The following is a 23074-nucleotide window of genomic DNA, read 5'->3' as shown; positions in this document are numbered from 1 at the left end:
TAGATCGCTGGGTTGCATTACTCTGCCCTGTGTAGATGTTCCATGAGCGTTGTATGGTGATCCCATGCAAATTCCATGGGTTTTCAGATGAGGCATACCAAGGAGCAATGTGTTTATTTCTCCTTGTTTTTTCCTGTTTCTATGTGTGCTGCATTCGGCAGCAGACATAGAAAGAGGAAAAAGCCTCTCAAGATTGTTATTGTGCAGGAAGGTGCCCCTTCCTGCACAAAAGCTATCCTGCCTACAACAAAGTCACCCTTGCACCATGATGCAAGGGCACCTGCATTGGCATTTGGCTGCCAAAACGACACCAACGCAAGTGGAAAGGACTGTAAAGCGCCATATTGGATAGATAGGTGCATACCTGATCTTTCTCTGTGAGGCAGGTCTGCACAGCAAGGTCACTTGATACACTGCGCTGCACCACTTAACTCGTAAATATGGCCTTTTGTTTTAAAATAGTGAGATTGTTTAACTCCTGGGGTTGTAGTAATTCTTGAATGCGAGTTGCATCATTGGGTTGCAATTACTGACATTAAAGACTACTAAATTATGTCCACACCCATATGTTATTGAAAATGATTTGTCTAGTCTCTTTCCAATGTACAGTATGTGATGGATCTTCGGACTGATCATATCAGCACTGAAATGAGAAGATGATATTCTGACTGCAAAAAGTTCAAAGCAATATACAAAATATGAATTCTTGTCAACTGAGTCCAATGTTTCACTTCTCTCTCTGGAGCAACTGTTTTACTAAAGCTCCAAACTTTCAAATCATATTATAAGTCTTGTGGCACACTCACAAGTAATTTCTAATCTTTAGTGTGTTAAAAAAATAAACCACGGGGACACAGGCATTCCTGATTATGTTCCTTATTGTATCCCATAACAAATGTAAGCCTAACATTCCATCATGCTCTCAAAATGTAACATTCCTTTTAACCCCTTGCTCATGTGCATCGGACGATCACATGGCACTGGAAATCCCTCTGGTGTGGGCACCAGAGGTATTTCCTTTCCCCCAACAGCCCCGGGAGCTGGGGAAGGGCTTCCCTAGCTCCAGAGGCTGTGTGTTTGATTCCTTTAAAATGAAGATCTATGCGCATATCGCGCTGACCTAATTTCAGAGGAACCGAAACGGCTCATTTCAGTTTCACTTTCTACGTGCTCAGGGAGCTATCTCAGACCCCAGAGCACATATACAGTCAGGAGAGGTATCATTGGAAAGGGGAGAATCTCCCCTTTCCAATGGTACCCCTCCCTAGTGATTCCCTGCTTGGTAGGGGGGAGTATCCCCTTGGGTATGGGCCTTTGCTCCCCCTAAAATAATTTGATCAAAAACAGTCTTTGTGCACCCCCACCCCCTCCCCACCTGGGTGCAGATGGGGCGGTATTCCCCAATCTGCCCCTGAGGATGTAAAAAAACCACTAGAAGTCAGGGATTTTTTAAAATTTGATTTAGAGGTGGGGCTGTCCAAGATGGGCATGCCAATGCCCCCAACCCCCGCACAATTCCAGTCTTTCTTCCCCCGGGGGGGCATTTGAGAGCAGGAGCCCCGAATCTACAGCCGGTGGGGGGGCTGAAAGCCCACTAGAAGCCAGGGATTTTTTAAATTTGATTTAGGGGTGGGGGCTGTCTAAGAGGGGCATGCCAATGCCCCTACCCCCCAGCAAAATTCCAGTCTTTCTGTCCCCCCTGGGGGGCAGATGGAGGCTGTAGCCCCCAATCGGCCACCCCCAGGGGGGCAGAAAGCTCACTAGATGCCAGGAATAAAAAAAATGGATTTAATAGTGGAGGCTGCCCGAGATGGGCATGCCAATGCCCACACCCCTGCAAACCTCCACAGTCTTTCTGCCCCCCCTGGGAGGCAGAGTGGGCAACAGCCCCCGATCTGCCTCCCTGGGGGGCAGAAAGCCCAGTAGATGCTAGGAATTATTTGTCTTATTTTATTTAGGGGTGGAGGCTGCCTGAGATGAGCATGCCAATGCCCCACCCACCCCTACAAAATGCCACTGTCTTTCTGCCCCCCACCCCCTGGGAGGCAGATGGGGCAGTAGCCCCTGATTTGCCCTCTGTGGGGTTAGAAGTCCCACTAGATGCCAGTGTTAATTTGTCTTATTTTAATTAGGGGTGGGGGCTGCCCGAGATGGACATGCCAATGCCCTCACCCCCTCCAAAATTCCACAGTCTTTCTGCCCCCGAAGGCAAAGAGCCCCCGGGGGGCAGAAAGCATGCTAGGCACCAGGTATTTTTTTAAAATGTATATAGGGATGGGGGCTGCCTAAAACTGCCATACTAATGTCCCCACCTCCCTCAAAAAATTCCACAGTCTTTCTGCCACCCCCCGGGGGCTGAAAGCCCACTAGGCACCAGGGATTGTTTTGTTTTATACATAGGGATCGGAGTGCCCAAAATGGTCATGCCAATGCCCCCACCCCCCCAAAAATAATCCACAGGCTTTCTGCCTTCCCCGGGACGCAGATGGAGGCAATAGTCCCTAATCTGTTCCCTGCCGGGAGTGAGGCGCAAAGCCCACTAGGCACCAGAGATTTTTTTATATGTAGGGGTGGAGGCTGCCGAGAATGTGCATGCTAATACCCCCACTGCCAAAAAATGGCTTTCTGCCCCCCTTGGAAAGCAGATCAGGGCAATAGCCCTTTATCTGCCCTTCTTGGTGGGGGGGCAGAAAGCCCACTAGGCACCAGGGATATGTTTATTGGCATGCCAGTGAGAAGCCCCATAGGCAAGGGTTGCTCACATCTTTTAAGGCACACATTTTGGCTGTTTCAGTGATATTTTTATTCTCATCTACACCCTAGTGGGGGGAGAAAAACTCTAGAAACCGGGGAGAGTTTGTGTGTGTGTAAACTGGAATGTAGAGTCCACAAGCCATGTAGTGTTCTGATGAGTGGCTCAGGCAGTTCAATATTTATACCTGCTACCAGCCTTTGAAGTGGGGACTACCTATACTACTTTCATCACATCTGGTTCTGGTAAGATCTTCCCTTACCCTGACAAGGCTTCAAGTAGTCCGAGGTGACGGATGACAAAATACTGGGGCCAGGTTCCTTTGTGTATGTGCTGGAGACAGCCTTGTAAGTGTATGTGGGACAGTTAACAGCTTGCCCCATCCATGGGTAGGATAGCCAATCCTCCTAACACCTAGTCCTTCTGTTCCTCAATGTCTGCACGGAATACAAAAAGGACAACTGCCAAACTTATTCACACTTGCTTCACCCACAACACAAGCAGCAGGCATCAAATGTTTAAGATATGAAAATGCCAACTTTCTAAAAGTGACATTATCAGAATTATGATTTTATATCCCACTTTACTAATAAAGAGGATTTTAAATTACAATTCCTTTGAGTGCAAACATGATTTTCCTATCTGCTGCCAAATATTATATTATCACTTATTAAGTGTAATAAAGTAACCCAATATTATCCTATGGAGGAGATAGGCCTTGCACAGTGAATCGGCAATCCTTGCAATCTTCATCATCTGCAGCATTTTGCAAGATCTTCAGGTGACTCGCACAAAACTCCAGATGCACCATTACCTAGGCCCTGGCCATCAGCCCTTTGGACTATGGAAACACTCTCTATGCAGGAATTGTAACCTACCTCTTCCAAAGACTCCAAGCCGCTCAGAACGCCACAGTTACACTCATCCTTGATATCTCACGACGAACGAACATTGCCCCACACCTCAGAGATCTCCACTGACTCCCAGTTCAGAAGAGATGCCCATTCAAGCTACTCAATAAATGCTGCCTGGTTTGACAGGTTGCCCAGTCACACTCTTCTGGGGGAATCACTTCCTTTAATTCCAGTTCAATTTTATCAAAAGGTATTCACAAAGTATGCCAAAGTAATCCAATTGTTGCACTGGTTTTATTCATCTGTTATTCAATTTTTTACAAAGTAAAGCTGTTACGTCACAGCCTTGTGAAAATTCATCAACTTTCCATTTGATAATGCAAATCACTACAAGTTCATCCAAATGCCCAATGCATTTCGTGCTAGACGCACTTCATCAGGGGAAATACATTTCTGTAGGGTAAAATCAGAACGTAGGGTAATTAATGATACGGAAGCAGGTCACAGTCTGTGTCAAGCGTTAAGTGTTATTCTCAGGGAGTGACTATAAAACGTCTAGGGGTGGGTTTAAACGTGGATAAAGAAAAACGGACTAAAAAAGTGAAAACGGAAACCAAACAAGTCAACAAAAGTGGCCAGAGTAAAGATATCAAGTAAATAAAGGGTTGAAGCCCCGAGCATTGATTTCATTAAGTAAAATAACATGCAGGTATTATCTGGTGCCGTAAGTTTAAACCGGGTGCCGTGTGCATTATCCGTGTGACCGGGGCAGTGAACTACATCGTGTGAATACTTGGTGTGAACGTCTGCGTACGATGTGCTTGCTGCTTAAGTAACAAGTCGCCATGTGGCACTCACCGATCACCGGATGGTGGGGACGCGTAGTTAGTACCCGCCGCTCTCAACCTCAGTCGGGTTAGTGTGTGTTCGCGCATGCGCATGACTCGCGTAATATGAAATTACCTACGTAACCCGAGTAACTTCAATCGTGGATTTTACCTAATCTAAACACGTTTAAAGGATGTTTAACAACGTGTTAGGATAAATATAAACGGCATCATCAGGGGACTGTCCGAACAAAAAATAAAAAATAGTGCGTGTCTTAGTGGTATAGAAGTGCTCGGTATGCAATGACGCTCGCGGCCATGTTGGTACAGTCAATAGTAAGTCAGTGATTCATTAAACAATGCTAGCAACCAACATAAAACAGGTTTAAATGTTACATAATTGATACTACCAAAGGTAACAGCCACGTATTCTGTGTGGTGACCAATTGTAAAATTGGGTCAAGGAAAATACGGAAAATCTTAACAGAAAATGCAATCTAAAAAAGTGATGGTGTAAACAAATACAGTGAAATTAGTAATCACAGTGTCTCTCCAGGATTATAGGAAACAACTATATTCAAGACGTTCATTAAGTCCCGTAGGGTAGCAGGAATTAAATTTTTTGATCCAGAATATCTCCCGTTGGAGCAGTCTTTTTTTGTTGTCACAGCCTTGTCTCACAGGAACACACTCCAAAACCATGAAACGTTTCTGACTGATATTGTGACTGTTAGTAATGTAGTGAGTAGCTAGGGGAGCTTTTGTAGATCTATTTCTTATGGTGCTCTTGTGCTCTGTCATTCGAATTTTAATTTTCCTCTCCGTCTTGCCCACATAGGGAAGTCCACATGGGCATTTTAGTAAGTATACCACGTTTTTTGAGTCGCATGTGGCATTCGTAAACAAGTTTATACTCTTTCCTGTGGTTGGATGGTTAATGCTGTTGCCACGAATAATGTTATTGCAATGCCCACAGTTTGCACATGGGATTGTTCCAGAAAATTTCTCATTTTTGTTGCGTGCATCCTTTTCAATTAAATCCTTTAGATTTTTAGATCTTTGGTAGGCGAATAGTGGTTTGCTGAAGATTCCTTTGAAATCTGGTTCCTTCTCAATCATCTCCCAATTTTTCAAGATGGTTTTCTTTATCTGGTGGCTTGAGTTAGAAAATTTGGATACAAACACTGGTCTATTTTGGTTTGTTTCCTTTGTATTGATTTAAAGAAGGTCCTCTCTTGGGATGGCTTGCGTTCTTGCTTTGGCTTCTTCTAGAATGGTATCTGGGTATTTTCTTTCTCAGAATTTTGCGATCATTGAGTCTGCATTCTTTTCAAAAGTTAGGTTGTTTGACGATATTCTTTTCATTCTCAGGAGCTGAGAGTATGGTAAATGGCGTTTAAGTGACATAGGGTGGCAACTGTCAAAAATCAACATGTTGTTCCTGTCGGTTTTTTTGGAATAAACATCGGTGTGGAAGCAATTGTCTTGTACAGAAACAAGTACACCCAGGTATGGGATGGAGCCTGTGTTGATAGAGTGGGTAAATTGTATGTGATCATCGATGTCGTTGATCTCTTTTATGAATTCTGCCATGTCAGTTGAAGGACCTTTCCATATGAGGAAAATATCGTCTATATATCTCCAGTACTTATGAATTTTGTGTAGCCATCTAGGATTTTCAAGGATGTTATCCAGTTCCAATCTGTGCATAAAGAGATTTGCGTAGCTGGGAGCTGCACAATTCCCCATAGAAGTTCCGGCCAGCTGTTGGAAATGTTGATCATTCCAGGAGAAATAACTGTGATACAGCGTGAAATGGAGTAATTACAACAGGAATATTTTAAGTTCTTGTTTGATGTCATGGTTGAGTAAGAATGACTCTATGGCTTCAATGCCTCTGTTGTGGGGGATGGAGGTATAAAGTGAACATACATCAATGGTGCATAGTGTTACTGTCTCAAACGAAGAGTCCTCATGAATTTGAAGAAACTCACTTCCATGTCCAGTTCATTGGGTTTGTAAGTTGGTACAAATGTAAGGCCACGTTGTAAGACTAGAAGTTGATTCTTTGATAGCCTTTCTTTCGAAATGTTAATCACTAAGTTGTTTTGCTGCGTGTCGATTGGGCAATTGAAGAGCTTGGATCTCTTTGTGTTCTTGCTCCTCCTGGTTCGACGTGTTGGCTTTGGCCTCTCCCTAAAAAAGGCCTCTCTGATGTTGTGGGTGCGGAAGTGTTGGTGGTGTCAGCCCTGTTGTCTGTTTGTTTTCCTCGTCTATCCGTTCTCTGTGTATCTCTTTGCATGGAGTCAAATGATGTTGAACTGCCTTCATCCGAGGACGGATTTTGAGATGGTCTTTGTTGTCGTCTCTGGGCGTAAACCTCGGCCCAATTATACACTTCCCAAAGCTTATAATCGATAGTATCTCACTTGTATTTGCGAATCTTTCTATCGTTTATTTCTCTTGTGTATTTGTCTAACTGTATGTTGATGTCTGCTAAAGCTTTATCTAGGTCATCTTTTGAAAGATTACTTTCCAAGTTGGTTTGGATTCTTTTGATGTCTTTGTCAAGATCTTCTATGACTTTAGATAATTCTTCCACAATAAGGAGAATCAAGTCCAATGAACATTTGTTCAGTATATCATACCACCGTTCTGTGAATTTTGGGTTGTTCCTGCAAAGTGTTGGCTTTAGGGCAATTCGTAACCGTCTTGGTATTCTCTGATCCTTGTGGTATCTAATTAAAGTTCCTGCATGAAGTTTCTGGTTTATAATCCTCTTAGAGGTGTACAGCAGTTGTTTCAACAAGCTCTGTGATGAAAAAGTACCCGCAGATGTGGGGTCTGCTTCCTGTATCAGTGCGTAGATCCTATTTGTCTCCTCAGTGGAAAACGCGAATGTATTGGCTCTATTTTCAGTAATATTTGAGATGTCCTCGTACTCCATATTTGCTACTTCGGTAGCGGTAGGTGCTCACGCTGGTTGGGTCAGAATATAAATGATTTGTGGAGGGTGGCGTGGCACTCTGTTAGGTGGTCTAAAGTATAATGCGTTCAACTTTTAGGTGCTGACCGGTCTGCTCCCTCTGCTCTTTGGGGAGTTATAAATGTACAAAATGAATGCTGCCTGGTTTGACAGGTTGCCCAGTCGCACTCTTCTGGGGGAATCACTTCCTTTAATTCCAGTTCAATTTTATCAAAAGGTATTCACAAAGTATGCCAAAGTAATCCAATTGTTGCACTGATTTTATTCATCTGTTATTCAATTTTTTACAAAGTAAAGCTGTTACGTCACAGCCTTGTGAAAATTCATCAACTTTCCATTTGATAATGCAAATCACTACAAGTTCATCCAAATGCCCAATGCATTTCGTGCTAGACGCACTTCATCAGGGGAAATACATTTCTGTAGGGTAAAATCAGAACGGAGGGTAATTAATGATACGGAAGCAGGTCACAGTCTGTGTCAAGCGTTAAGTGTTATTCTCAGGGAGTGACTATAAAACGTCTAGGGGTGGGTTTAAACGTGGATAAAGAAAAACGGACTAAAAAAGTGAAAACGGAAACCAAACAAGTCAACCAAAGTGGCCCGAGTAAAGATATCAAGTAAATAAAGGGTTGAAGCCCCGAGCATTGATTTCATTAAGTAAAATAACATGCAGGTATTATCTGGTGCCGTAAGTTTAAACCGGGTGCCGTGTGCATTATCCGTGTGACCGGGGCAGTGAACTACATCGTGTGAATACTTGGTGTGAACGTCTGCGTACGATGTGCTTGCTGCTTAAGTAACAAGTCGCCATGTGGCACTCACCGATCACCGGATGGTGGGGACGGGGGAGCAGACCGGAGGGAGCAGACCGGTCAGCACCTAAAAGTTGAACGCATTATACTTTAGACCACCTAACAGAGTGCCACGCCACCCTCCACAAATCATTCAAGCTACTCACCCATGCATTCAAGACCCTTCACAACTCTGGACCAGCCTACATCAGCCACCACCTAAGATTCCACCAACCAACCAGACACCTCCGCTCCACCTCCCTTGCGTTAGCTCACACCGCACATCCATGAGAGCAGGGCTGGAGGATGCACCTGCTCTCACCTCACATCCAAGGCATTGAATGAACTCTACCTACACCTTTGGGCCTTGGCTACTCTATCAGAATTCTACAAGACGCTCAAAATCTGGCTGTTCAGGTGAATCTAGGGACCCTGCCAGCACCTGGATAGCCTCACGGGTGACAAGCAGTGCTCTACAAATTGACTGATTGATTGGTTGATTGATTACTTGAAAACGTGTCGACTTGTTTGATATCTAATGCGGGGTGAGTGCTTGGTGCAGATGTGCTCGGAGATATATTACTTACCAGATTGCTGTGCTCCAGCTATTGTTTTGAATTGTGACACTGAGGGAGCTTCATGCACCATTAGTGGCATGGAGCTCCAGGTTCACTTCTCTGAAACTGCACCGAAAATACTACCCTGTGTATGTCTCAACTGCTTGCGGTCTATCCATTTACTTAAGATAGTTTTCGGTCACCCAGCATCTACTACTGGTCTCCATCTAATACAGCAGTTAGTCTAGCGATCTGAGAGGGACGCGAGAGTGAGCATATTCCTATTGAGGCAAAATTAGGGACTTGCAAGTCTCAAGCAATAATATTTTTAGAATCCTCTGCCGGGAAGCCGTCCTCATCTCATTCAGGATGTTCAATGCATAGGAGAGGTACTGTGTGCATCTCATTGCAGTACGGTGGTACCGGTATTTCCATAAAGCAAATCACTACACCATGCAACATGATGCATTGCAATAAAGGACAGGGCTGCACTTTTTGCAGGAGGGTCTGAAGTGGAGAATAGGGAGATTGACACTTTCATTGCCTTCTCGGTCTTCAAAAACCCAGAGCAGCACATCCACCCTTTAGTGATGACACCACTAGATTTCAAAAGATAAAACATAAAATTCATCTTGTGCCTATTCCCACTAGTTTCTTCAGAGAATCTTATGAGCACAGAACTGCACTACCCTCTTCCTTCTGCATCAAATTACCTCATGTTATTACATTTCACAAACAGAAAATTCACACACAAAACAACCCTGTACTCAAGCCTCCAGAGCAGATTTTCTAGTCCGTACAAGCGCAGACTCTGCAACAATCTGTTTAGAGTTTTTCATCTTGAAAGCCTCAATTTCAAAGCCAAATTCACTTTAGGTTACATTTGATTTGAATGCCAAGAAAACACTGAAAATGGGTACCATTTCTCTCAAAAAGTATCCGAAGACGTCCATCATCGGCTGATGTGTTTTTTACAAAGCCTCCAATGCACTCGGGGAGGAGGGGGGGGGGTGAAAGACGAGGCGTGCACTTTATATAGCATTCTCTGGGGCCATGCTTGGAATCTCCTGTTCCTTCTCTGGACAGATTATGGTTGCAGAAAGCGCGAACCTGGATCCTTGTATAGATAAAGCAGCCATTGCCTTATAACTCCTCATAAGCTTGCAACTGACAAGCCCCTCAGATCTGAAGGGCTGTGTTTTCCCTAATAAATTCCTGTTTGAGCGCACTTGCTAGTCAAGCCTTGTGCACACTAACTAGAGAAAGAGCCCTGTGTCTTGGGCATAAATTACTCTTCTGTGCCACTGTCTCCGAGCAGCCCCCAGTTATGGATTACTTTGTTCTCGACTTGACAGGAACATAATTAGAACTGTTGATGAAATCTACCAAATTGTTCCTCCGTGGCCTCAATGGTCAGGAAATGTGGCTGAGTCGTATTTGTCACCGGTGTAAAGGCGCTAAACACTTCATATTAACGATGTTATTAATGTGTCCTCTAATCTACCCATGAATTGGTAACACTTGAGGCAAGATGGGCTCTAATGGCATCTTGTGATGAATACACGAGGGCTCAGGAAAAAAGTTTCCGGAAGGTAAAAAATGTTAATAGGTTTCTCTTAAAAAAATGCAGTTTCTTGTTCCTGGTATTTGCTGTTCGAGTGAATCTACTGACGTGGGTTTCTTGCAACTAGAGTGCTATATGCCTCATGCAGCTGTCACTCTAGTTAGCAGCAGTTCTCTGAAAAATAGGTGTTTTTAGAAAAAGTTTATGGACTGTTGGATTGCGGTATTGCCTCTTGTTTTTTATCCATGTCAACAGTGAGGGTCCGTTGTGAAAAAAATCCCAGCAGAAAATACATTTGCACCATTAGCTTGCTTATATTGATGCACAATGTACAGATAGGGGGAAAATAACGCGCTACAACAGTTAAAAGCGGATATCTTGGCCTTTTTTGGGCAGTTTTAGTCCTCTTTACCAATTTTGCATTCACAGTGACCACCAAAATATGATTGTCTACCTCAAGTAAGCACAATTTAGTTTCAGGTAATAGTACTGTTGCTAAAATGAACACAAATATGGACACAAAATGGACACAAATATCATTGACATCAGTTTTTACTAATTTCTGTAGCTCCCTAAGGGCCCAATTCACAAGGGAAAATCTCTGTGCAGAGTTTTCCGCATATGTAGATTTCCACCTATACTAATGCGGAGAACTTCACCTAGTGGGTGTTTGTGGTGTTCTAGTCGGTGGAGTAACCGGCTGAACACGTCACGCTCACGTGACCTCAGTTAAATAAATAGCGTCTACGCACGCACGTACGCCAGTTGGGCGACGGCGTGGAAGACGAGAAGCAAACAACAAGTGTGTCCGTGTCCTTATTGAATAGGGCCTAAGTGGTAGCCCCAGTGCCCCTATCCGTCACCTACCTAACATTGTGTGCACCCCGCACGACATTACAGCTGGCGACGAGCGTGGGCGTGCCCTCGCTGTACTGTCGCCGCGTCTGCCGTGGGTTGGCCGTGAGCTCTGCCTTTGGCTCGCGGCGCTCGTGCCCGGCGTGACCCCCGAGGTGCGGCTGACTCCGTGCACCGGAGCGGAAGACTCGTTACCGCGGCTGCGTCGGCAGCGCGCGAGGCCCCCAGGTGAGGTGTGTTGTCCCTCGCACACGAGGTACTGCAAGGCCGGAATCAGGCCCGGTGCCATGTGGCTGAAAGCAAGTGGGGGAGGGGCGACCCTATCCACTAGGTGCCGCGCGTGCCCCCGCCGCATTGCTCTCCTCATCCATAGTTGGGAAAGGACTACAACAGGGTGCCAGGCCCAACAGTGCCTCGATTTACCAGGGGAACATTATTAAGCTCCACCCCAGCACCAGGCCATCCAGCCCCACGAGGGCAGCAACCAGGGGTGAGCAGCAGGAAATGAGCCCCCATATGAACTCAGACACTGGGGTTTGATAAGCACAGTACCCACAAGAGTCACGGACAGAGACATCTTCCCTTTCACCCACACGTCTACATTCAGCCCATCAGCTTCCCAACAAGCATTGGCCACACCAAACTACCACAGTCACCACCAGATGGGTGTCTTACCTACGGAGCAGCGTATTGGGTCAGGGCCAAGGAACAGCGCTACTTCCTATCCATCCAGTAATGCGCCCAGGTCCACGTCATGGCCACGATACCCCCCATTGAGCCACTCGTGGTCGAGGGCTCCCCGTCTTCGCTAGCCCCCAAGTGGAAGGACTGGGTGGACCGATTGCTAATCTTCTTCGAAGACACCAAAGTTCATAAGGATCAAAAAAGGGCCATGGTCCTTCATTTAGGAGGCAAGGATGTCCACCATATAGCAAAAACCCTAGTGGAAGCTACCCCAAAGAACCACCACACGTTAATCAATGCCCTGAACGCGCACTTCGAGCCCATGGCTAACCAGGACTACGAGAGGTTCATATTCAGGCAGGTGAGACAGTTGCCAGAAGAGTCGCTAGACACCTATCATGCGCGCCTAAAGAACCTTGCGTCCACGTGTGGGTTCGCTGACATCACGGAAGAGGTTCGCGGCCAGATCATTCAAGGCTGTTCCTCTGCCAAACTGCGGGAACGGATCCTAGAAGAACCCGGCAAGTCGTTGGCGGACATCCTAACTTTGGGGCGCACCAAGGAACTATCGAAGGCCCGGGCTGCGCATATGGAGGCCGCCCTCCTGGCGCCTGTGAAGGCTGAACCAGTCAACAAAGTGACCGTCAAATCCCCGACGAAATGGGCCAAGAAGGGATCTGGAACAGCTCCGACAGGACAACCTAAGTCGTGTGGTTACTGTGGGGGAATACCACATCCAGCGGCAGAATGTCCCGCAAAAGTAAAACGGTGTTCGGGCTGCGGACGTTTCAATCACTTCGAAAAAGTCTGTCGAGCGAAGAAGTACCGGAAACCACGCCAGGTTGTAAACGCTGTACCAGAAGGGGACCCGAGCCAAAGCGACATGGATGATGATGAGGAGGAAGAGCGGACGGTGCACAAGGTGCACATGATTGGCACCGCCACTCGCAAGGCCAGAAGTCTACCTGAGTGTGGCATTCGGGTAGGCACCCAAGACGTCATGGCAGTTGTAGACACAGGAGCGACCATCAACCTGATGGCCTCCGCCCTGCATCAAACTCTAGATCCACCGCCAGTGCTACTTCCGTCAGCCATCACAGTGTTCGCATATGGACAAGATACCCCTTTAAAGATTAGAGGGAAATTCAAGACCTCAATATCACACGGAGACCGGTCCATCACCGCCAATGTGTTTGTGTCAGAAGATGGACAGGGCATGCTGTTAGGATGCAGGGCGGCTGAAGACCTAGGAGTGGTGTCGCTCGCATTCGGAGTCCATCGGGAATCTATCCAACAGCTGTTGATGGAATTCGCCAAGGTATTCAAGGGCATTGGAAAGTAACGAGGAAAAGAGGTGCACCTTCAAATCGACAACACAGTGCAACCTGTAGCCCTGAGACACCGCAGGATAGCATTCCACCTGCGACCGTTGGTCGAAGAGGAACTTAAGAAGCTCGAAAATGCAGGAATAATAGAGAAGGTAACTGGCCCAACCCCATGGGTTTCGCCAATCGTGGTCACGCGGAAACCCAAGCAACCTGGTGCGGTGCGGATCTGTGTGGACATGCGGCTCCCCAATGCCGCCATCAAGCGAGAACGCCATATAACTCCTACCATCGATGACCTCATAGGTGAAATGGCGGGCGCTTGTTGGTTCTTCAAACTGGATCTGCGATCAGGCTACCACCAGTTAGTGTTAGATGAGTCCTCCCGCAACATCACCACGTTCTCAACGCATCTAGGGCTCAGGAGATACACCCGCCTGAGTTTTGGGATTTCTAGTGAGGCGGAGGTCTTCCAAAATGTAATACAGGAGCTCATTGCCGATATCCCTGGGGTGATCAATGTCAGTGATGACATCATGATACATGCGTGGACCATACCGGAGCACAACAACCGTCTGACACAAGTACTACGGAGACTACGAGACGCTGGACTCACCCTACATCGGGAAAAGTGTGAATTTCTGAAGCGGAAAATACAATTCTTTGGCTACACGTTTTCCATTGAGGGGGTGAACCCTGACCCTGAAAAGGTGAAGGACATCAAAGAGGCTGCACCCCCCACCACCGTCACAGAGGTCCAAATCTTCCTTGGGATGGTGAATTATTGTGGAAGATTCATGCGAGACCTGGCCAACTTGACGCTACCCCTGAGGGAACTAACCAAAGAGGCCACGCCTTGGAGATGGGGCCCGGAACAAGATAAAGCATTTCGGGCATCAAAGAGGCTCTCTCAGAAGCCACCACACTCGCATTCTTCGACCCAAGGAAATTGACATTGGTGGCTGTAGATGTTGGTCCCGTCGGACTAGGAGCGGTGCTTATGCAGCGACAGCGAGCAGAAAAGGATTGGGCCCCAGTGGCTTTCGCCAGCCGGTCCCTTACGGAAACGGAGCAGAGGTACTCCCAGATTGAGAAGGAGGACGATTGCAATACACTGGGGGTGCCGGCATTTCCACCTATATGTATATGGAAAACCCTTTGTTGTTGCCACTGACCACAAGTCGCTGGTTGCCTTATTCTCAGGAACCTCCACTAAGCCTCCGCCATGCATCGAGAAGTGGATGCTACAGCTCCAAATTTATAACTGCCGGGTGGAGTACCAACCCGGGTCTCGCAACCCTGCAGATTATCTATCACGACACCCGCGAGCAGCCACACCGGAAGAGATGGAAGATGCGGCCGACACAGAAGAATACGTAAGGTGCGTCACTGCCCGGTCCTGTCCATTGCCCATATCCATAGAACACCTCGCAGAAGCCACTAGGAAGGATGACTGCCTCCAAAGAGCCATAGTGGCCGTACAAAGAGGAAACTGGCACAAGGCAAAAGAGGAGTGGAAGATCCTGACTCCAGGGGCGCAACGCATAATGGACAGCTTGTACCACGTGCGAGGGGAGCTGAACGAGGATCACACTGGATGCCTACTACGAGGACACCGGCTGGTGATACCCTCTTCCTTAACGGATCAGGTCGTTCAACTGGCTCATGTAGGCCATCAAGGTATAGTGAAGACGAAATCTCGCCTTCGGACCAAGGTGTGGTTTCCTTTAATGGATGACCTGGTCGAGGCCACCGTTTGGTCCTGCACAGCATGTCAAGTGACCGGAGAACGTCCCAGACCAGCCCCGATCATGGTGGAACCCCGTCCCAAGTCTCCCTGGGCGTGTGTCAGCCTTGACTTCGGCAGCCTTCCCGATGGCCGTCACACAATGGTGGTAATCGACGATCACTCCAAATATCCGGAGGTGGAGATCATATCCACAACCAGTGCTGCTGAAGTAATTCCGAAGTTGGAGAAAATCATGGCAGCGCATGGGCTAATACAAGAACTCAAGACTGATAACGGCCCTCCGTTTCAAGGCCAGGAACTAGCCAACTACCTGAATGCACTAGGTTTCCGGCATCGTCGAATCACTCCAAGATGGCCGCAAGCAAATGGCAAAGCCGAAAGATTCATGCGGACTCTTAATAAGGTAAATAGGATTGCACACGACAAGGGTCACTCTATTGAACTGGCTATTTTTACATTCCTAAGGAACTAGCGGCAGACACCCCACACCACCAAGGGTGTCGCTCCAGGACACCTGCTCATGGGTCGTGTGGTCATGGATTCTATACCTCACCATCCGCGGTGGCGGCCCGCATCTCCCGATGAATGTCAGGTCGAATCCCGACGCCAGAGATCACATGCGCAAGTCAGTCAACGGAGACGGGCCCAAGTGCCCCAGATCGCCCAAGGGGACATAGTATTACTGAAGAACCGGGTCACCAGTGGTCAATTCCGGCTTCCCTATGAGCCTGACCCCTGGACAGTAGTCCAGGGCAAAGGCACCAGAGTCATTGCTACCAGAGGCAGGGAAACTGTGACTCGCAATGTATCGCATTTCAAAAAGTACCAACTTAGTGGAGCCAGCGCGACGCCCTCTGTGGCAATGGAAGGTTCGCAGTCCCCGGTCAGAGACACTGCCAGCCCTCGGACCAATATGGACATGTCTTTTCCCACTGAGTATCCAGAAGCCCCTGATGAGACGCCCAGCAGGGGTGGCAAAGTGGAGAGTGAAAGCATCGACGACAGTGAAACGGGTCCGGACCAAGCGACTGAAGAGGTCCCAGTCGAGGCTGAGTCCGGGGTTGGTGAGACCCAGAGCCGAGGGATGTCCCAATACCGGCTGCGACGGAATCCGGTGCCCTCCAGTCGTTTGAAAGATTACCTAATGTAAGACTGTTCTTATTTACTTATATTGGATGTAGCCCTGCTGTGTAGTAATAATTGCAGATAACAGACTATGGCAGATATGCTGAGAGACTGTGTCATTGTTCAATGATTGTTTTCATGTTTGTTGGGGAGGAATGTGGTGTTCTAGTCGGTGGAGTAACCGGCTGAACACGTCACGCTCACGTGACCTCAGTTAAATAAATAGCGTCTACGCACGCATGTACGCCAGTTGGGCGACGGCGTGGAAGACGAGAAGCAACCAACAAGTGTGTCTGTGTCCTTATTGAATAGGGCCTAAGTGGTAGCCCCAGTACCCCTACCCGTCACCTCCCTAACATTGTGTGCACCCCACACGACATTACAGGTGTTCACAGGTGTTCACAAATTCTGGGCAGCACTATCCACCCACCAGTCAGTTTTATGAGCTTCATCCACGCACAGGTATGGAGACTCTTATGACTGAAATTATGCCCATAAAGTTGCTACAAGTAACTTTACGGCCACAGTTCATATCACTTCCTGTTGATGAAGACATTTGCTTCGGAGGCTATGCTCTCCACATCTTCTATGTAAACCTCATTAATGGATAAGGTATGCGAAAACAGTATTCACATGATTTCAGTTACCCTGCCTCAACCATCATTGCCCTGCAGACTCATAATTTCAGCCGACACCATAGGTTCTGCCCTCTTACCCATTGATTACATGACTTTGCTTCCTGAGTGAGACACACACGCCTACTACAGCTACCAGGATGCAGCCTCAAGAAGAAACGAAATTTAATTGAGAAGGAGACAGACCTTTTAGTTTCCTTTCTTGTAGAACACCATTGGATACTTCATGGTCTGCTTCCTTACACCTTGAGTGGAGTAGTGAAGGTGGCCGTGTGGCTGGAGGTGATAGTCATTCAATGCACTGAGGTTGGATGTATGCACAGTGGAGATTTAAAGAAGAATTGTCAGGACACGAGTAAGTGGGTGAAGGAAAAGTTTTCCTGGAGATAGATGGTAAAGAGCCTTATTAAGTCAGACCGCAATCCAATCTCCATTTCACTCCCCTTAAAGAAAGTGTCCTCACCGTCATACACTTTGATCTGATATAAGTCTGTTGTATTGTGCTTAGAATAGAATGTACTGACTAAGAAATTTGTGGGTAGACCGTGCACTCCTTATTTTTTATCTAAAAGTACTCTGTATGTTAAGCTAACAATTTTTTGATCCGTGTGTTACACCTTTCCTTGTGTTGACCTTACACAGTGACAACATATGAATAGGGCCAGAAACCAAAAGGGTTCTAGAACAAAGGTGTACTCAACTTATATTTGGTTTACAAACATTTCAAAACATATCAGCAATAGTTCTTTTTATTTCTCTTGATTTTTGTACATTCTTTATTAAACATAATAAATGATAGCAATACTTTTCAATGATTATCAACAAAAAAAGTTAAACAATTTTTAGTTGAAGAACTGTACAAGCATCTGAACATCAAAATTATTAAAACAACTCAGCTGTCAGTGCCAATCAATCTGATCAACATAGGCCCAATGCATTTCGGTACCAGAGTCCCTTCGTCAGGGGAACATTCATGGCACGACAAAGTCCTACGGTTTCAAATTCTCAAAATTCTTCAGTGCCCATTAAGTGGCTATTACTTGAAGTTAACACTTTACACTCTCCCACGTTATACCGCCAAAATTCAATCTTATGTTCCCGGTGCAATCGTTCAGAAGCTACCCCCCTTCCCCCATCCCCGGGAAGAACTTTTTGTTCAAAAAAAGTGTTTGTTGATAATCATTGAAAAGGTCTGCTATCATTTATTGATTTTTTATGTTTAACAAAGCTGGTACGAAAATCATACGAAATAAACAATAACTATTGCTGATATGTTTTGAAACGTTTGTAAACCAAATATAAGTTGTGCACACCTTTGTACTCTCTAGGCACTGTGCTAGTTCTAGCAAAATCAGCAAATAATAAGCATATTCTTCGACATTTATAGGTGGTGTGCACACCTGATTTGGTACAGCAAAGTCTGTTCTGTCTGGAACAGCATGCCTGTTAATCTGTGCACAAGGTCAAGAACAATCGTGCCTGTTTAAGAACAAATACAGCCCCAGCACCAGCCAGTTAAGGCCAGGGGCCATATTATCAAGAAAGGGCGATACATTATCGCCACTTTTATCGGCAGGAAACTACCGCTAAAGCGGCGATAATGGGATTGATAATATGCCCTTGTGAATTCCCATAGAAGCCCAGGTTCTGGTGTTAACCTGGGCTTCTATGGGAATTCACAAGGGCATATTATCAAGCCCATTATCGCCCCGTAGGGGCAGTTCCCTGCCGATAAGAGTGGTGATAATGTATCGCCCTTTCTTGATAATATGGCCACAAGAGTTTAGCCGTAGCTTCTCAGGAGTCTTGCCACAGCCTTCTTGCTTAAGGTGGAAGCTGGACCGGTGCCCATCCTGAACTCAATCACCCATGTCAAGGCCACTCCTAACTATAGTCCGATTCATGGAGTGTTTATAGGATCTGAGTGTCAATGACATATATATATTTTTTTTATAAGGCTGAGATCATAAACATGACAATGGGCATATGGTGCAGATACTAAAACAGCAATAAAACAAAACAATCACTACTGCAAATGCATCAGCTCAACCATTATATTTATTATACATCTACACGACTATAAACAATTAAAACATGTTAGCCTAGACTGTAAGTGGACAAGATTTTCAAAACTATAAACTATAAGAACATGTCAGTCTAGACAGTAAGGGGACAGGATATCCAGAACTATAAGCAATAAACCATGTCATCTTAGACAGTGAGTGGACATGATGCAAAAACCCATGCATGGCTTATCTATTCACACTTTCTATGCAAGAATAGAAAAGTCTGAAAAAGACAAGCGATGACAATAGAAGAGTCAGAAGAGACAAATGATAGAAATAGTATCATTTGAAAGGTAATAGACATAGGGGCATATTATCAAGGGGTTTATATCCGCTTTTTTGGCTTTGAAAGCCAAGAAAGCGGAGATAAAATGATCTCCCTATTACCTAGCTGTCCCTAACACCAGTTAGCGACAGCTAGTAGGAGATAGCGACCATCTTGGGCCCCACTTCGCATGTCAGTGATATTTATCACTAATGACATGCAAAGTGGGCGTGCCAAGATGTTAGCGACTGGAAACAGTCGCTAACATCGCTATCTCCTATTCCCAACTTTTGGAGATATTCGCGCAAAGCGCGAATATCTCCAAAAGCTAACACCTGTCCTGAGCAGTTCTTAGCCATGTTATCCAATGGGAGGTGGATAACATGGCTAAGAGCATTAGCTCGGTAATGCATGAATATCGCTGACTTTTCAGCAATATTCATGCATTGCGGCCGTTTTTTTATCGCAATTGCGATAAACCTTGGTAATACCAAGGTTTATCTGCGATAAAAATCGCCGCAGCTCAGCGGTAAAAGTTTGTCTCTAACCAAGCAATAGCGATAATTATCGCTATTGCTTGGTAATATGCCCCATAGTTTTTATGACATCCCCGGAATAACACCTAAACTTAAAATATGGCTGAGTGTTCTTGCAGTCACTTGTTCAACAGTTCTTAACTATCACACACATATTTTATACAACTTTAATAATGTGTTTTGCATATGCTTGATTTTTACTTTATGACACACTTATAGAAAAGAAGAATAAATTAGAAACATGCATTTGATGGAATTACAAGTATTCACTTGTTGCATGTTCAATAATGCCCATTTTGATACCAAAAGGAAACTGTCTCTGCATTGAAAAATAAGGTCATCACAACATGAACTCCCTAAACCCGAAAGCTACAAGCAACAAGGTGATGAAAGGAAGGCTTAAATTCATCTCAGTTCGAACCACCTTACAAACCGTTGGTTTCCCCCCACTGTGCAATTTTATATCGGGAGGCGACTTTTGCGAATCAGTCTTGGTCTTGCTTCAATAGGAACAGTCCAACCCGAACTGCCAGGTACCCTACAGATGAGAACACAAGCAACCCAGACCTGTTTCATCCAACTTAGGTATCATCAGTGAGGCACCCATGTCTGGGCATACCCCACACACTTTTGGCATCTACTGAAAAAACAACAAGGTGATGGAAGGAATGCCTGAATTAATCTCAGTCACTGGGGGTCCCTTGGGCCGCATTCAAAACCATAGCTTTTCACCCACTTTGCCATTCTAGATCGAAACCTGACTTATGCAGATCAGTATTGGTCCTCCTCCAAAAGAAACAGTCCAGCCAGATGTGAACACAATCAACCCCAGACTGGTTTTGACCTACTTCGGTCACATCAGTGAGGCATAGCTAGAGTCCTACGGCGCAGGGAGCATGAGACCCATTTCTAAGCGTACCCATTGCACTTGGGGCATCCACTGAAAACACAACAAAATGATGGAAGGAATGCTTGAATTAATCTCAGCCACTGGCGATTGCTCGAGTCTGCATTCCAGACCATAATTTTTTGCCCATTGTGTTAATCTAGACAGAGATCTGCTGTATACAAATCCATTTGGTCCTGCTCCAATAGGAACAGACTAGCACATACTGCGAGGTGTGAAGTGTTCCCTGAAGGAACACAAGCAACTCATACTGATTTCTACTAACTTAGGTTTTGTCAATGAGGTGTAGCTTAAGTCATATTGCACAGTAAGCATTGGACCCTCAAATAGAAATACCCATCCCATTCAGGACATCTCCTGCAAAAACAACAAGGTGATGGAAGAATACTTCAAGTAATCAGTGAATGGTGATTGTTCAAGGCCGCATTCCAGATCACTGTTTGTCTTCCACTGTGCCAGTCAAGACAAAAAATTGTCTGAAGCAAATCAGTCTGGGTCCTGCTGTAATAGGAACAGTCCAGCCAGAACTGCCAGGCCAGGTCCTTTCCAGATGGGAACACAAGCAACACCATGCTAATTTCGAATTATTTAGGGCTCATAAGTGAGGTAAAGCTTGAGACTTATGTCATGTTGAGCATGACACTCATGTCTGGGCTTAACCATCACACTTAGGGCATCTATTGCTAAAACAACAACTAGGGAATGCTTGAATTAATCTGAGCCACTGGCAATCACTCATGTCGTATTCCAGGTCATCATTTCCCCCCGTGCCATTTTAAACAGAGACCTGCCTAATGCTAATCAAGCTTGGTCCTGCTGCAATCAGAAGAGGCCAGCCTGAATTGCTTTCTTACTTGTGTTATTGTTCAGAGAGGACATGTCTTTGTAGTTCAGGCAGGACTGTTCCTATTAGAGCCGAACCAAGGATGGTTTGTATATGGCTGGGTCTAATCTAAGATGACATGTTGGGCAAAAAGACAATGGATTGGAATGTAGCATAAGTGATCACCAATGCATGATATTAATTGAAGCATTCCATCCATCATCTTTCTGTTCATTTTGCTTGACACCCTAAGTGCAACAGGTATATGTGGGTCCTGTGCTCACTGTGCCACTAAAACAAAGCTCCACCTGGTTGAAGATGTCCATATAGGCTGAAACAGTCTTGAATTGCTTATGTTCTGGTTCAGAGGACATCGCTTGGCAGTTCTGGCTGAACTCTTTGTATTGGAGTAGGACCAAGGCTGTTTTGCAGATGGCTAGGTATAATCTGATGTTGCATGGTTACAGGGATGGTTCCTCATAAGGGATGGGGTAGCGTCACCCCGCCTGCTGTGAGTGCAGCAGGTAAAGGCCAAGAAGTAAAATGGCATGTCAATATCACTGTCAAGTCAAATCTTTACTGTTTTAGTTAATTAAAGCCATGGCACTGTTTACAAAAGCACATTATATTTGCTAAGCATCTTCTAACATTGGCCTAAAGGATACATTCTTCTTGTCATGCCGGCTTCTACTTTTTTTTCTTTTCTTTTTTAGGAAGGGGGCTGTGTGGCCCTCCTTCCCTGGACCATTTTGCACCCCCGGGGAGCCCATCCTCCTGGCTTCACCTTTTAAAAACTTTTTTACCAAAAGAATGGGAGGGGGGCCACGCAGCCACCCTCCTGGGTCTGGCTTTTATTGTTTTATGATTCAAAGGAAGGGGGGCCAAGCAGCCCTCCTCCCTAGCCATTTTTCCCGGGCCTGCCCCTTTTTAATAAATATTTATTTTATTTAAAAAGGGATGCAACTTGAACAAAATATTATGGCTGCCATTTTGTCTATCAGGAACATTTCCCAGGGCTGAAAAGTTGTGTGAAAGCCCACATACGGGGTCAGGGTGGAGATACTCTGACCCCATGGTTGAGAAATGTGTTAGTGATACAAGTTCTTTGGCCAAAATTGATTCTTTTAATCACACACGATTTACGTGACAACACTGCGAACTCTAGTGCGGCCCCCCCATATACCATCGTGGGGACATCACGACTATCAACGTTGTTGCAAATATTGGTGGAAATATATGAAAATATAGTATAGAATCATTGATATGCAATCTTATGCAAATATTGAGATCCTGCTAAATGTTTCATTGAGTTATTTAGATTTGAGGTATGTACTTTGACTGTTAGAATTAATTAAATAGTTATACTTTTTAATGTGGTGGTGGCTATTGAAATTCCTGCTTTTGGTTTCTGTTTTCACGACGGGTCAGGGGGGGTCGCGATTAACAATGTCATTGTGATCTGCGGAGTCTCCATGAAAATTTAAAATATGAGTTTAGAGATTACTGCCAGAAACCCCTAGTGTGTAAAATGCTGTAGTATGTATGTATTTTAGAACTTATGGAAAAAGGCGCGATCGTCATGTTTAATGACGTCATTGCGACGTCCCGAATTACTCTGAAAACAGAAAATAGGTCTGAATGATGGTTTTTAAAGAAACTTGGTACAAAAATATGAGCTTAAATATGCTTTGCAAGAAGTATGTATATAGCAATATGTGTAGTGCAATGTTGAGAAAGGATTTTTTTACATATTTTTGGATGTGTTGGTG

Source organism: Lissotriton helveticus, chromosome 6, assembly GCF_964261635.1.
Source record: "Lissotriton helveticus chromosome 6, aLisHel1.1, whole genome shotgun sequence".
Lineage (NCBI taxonomy): Eukaryota > Metazoa > Chordata > Amphibia > Caudata > Salamandridae > Lissotriton > Lissotriton helveticus.
Note: the sequence above shows the minus strand (reverse complement) of the source record.